Source organism: Lolium rigidum, chromosome 7 (assembly GCF_022539505.1).
Source record: "Lolium rigidum isolate FL_2022 chromosome 7, APGP_CSIRO_Lrig_0.1, whole genome shotgun sequence".
Lineage (NCBI taxonomy): Eukaryota > Viridiplantae > Streptophyta > Magnoliopsida > Poales > Poaceae > Lolium > Lolium rigidum.
In genome coordinates this window covers 158,222,639-158,223,534 of record NC_061514.1, presented here as the reverse complement: position 1 = coordinate 158,223,534, position 896 = coordinate 158,222,639, and positions in this window count along the sequence as shown.

Here is an 896-nt window from a genome sequence, read left to right as displayed (position 1 = left end):
ACACCTCTAGTGAGCTGTGGACCCCGGTCCTATTCTTTACATAGCATACAATCTATGCAATTGTGTTTACTTGTTTTCTTTGCAAACATCTTCCACTCGATACGTTTAATCCTTTGTTACAGGCAAGCCGGTGAGATTGACAACCTCATCTGTTTCGTTGGGACAAAGTACTTGGGTTGTGTTGTGCGGGTTCCTAGTTGGCGCCGGAATCCCCGGTGTTGCGCCGCATCACATTTCGCGACCATCAACCTTCAACGTGCTTCTTGGCTCCTCCTGGTTCGATTAAACCTTGGTTTCTTTACGAGGAAAACTTGCTACTCGTGCGCATCATACCTTCCTCTTGGGGTTCCCAACGAACGTGTGAGTTACACGCCATCAAGCTCTTTTTACGGCGCCGTTGCCTGGGAGATCAAGACACGCTGCAAGGGAGTCTCCACTTCTCAATCTCTTTACTTTGTTTTTGTCTTGCTTTATTTTATTTACTACTTTGTTTGCTGCACTAAATCAAAACACAAAAAAATTAGTTGCTAGTTTTACTTTATTTATTGTCTTGCTCTCTATATCAAAATACAAAAAAAATTAGTTACTTGCATTTAGTTTATTTTGTTATCATGTCTAGCCCTGTACTTGTTTTTATTTTCACTAGTTAAGCTTAATGGAAAACAACAAAAAAATTAGAGATCTTTATGAACTTTATCTTGAATTAGGACATGATGTGTTTGAAGAGAAAATTAAAAAACCCATGGAACTTTGTTTGCAAAATAGTTGTAGCAATGTTATTAGCATGAACTCTTTGAACACCATTATTGCTAAAGCTATGGAAGAATTTAAGCTTGGGAAAGCTGGTTGTGATATTTTTAGTCCCCCAAGCATGGAGGAGAAAATTTACTTTGATG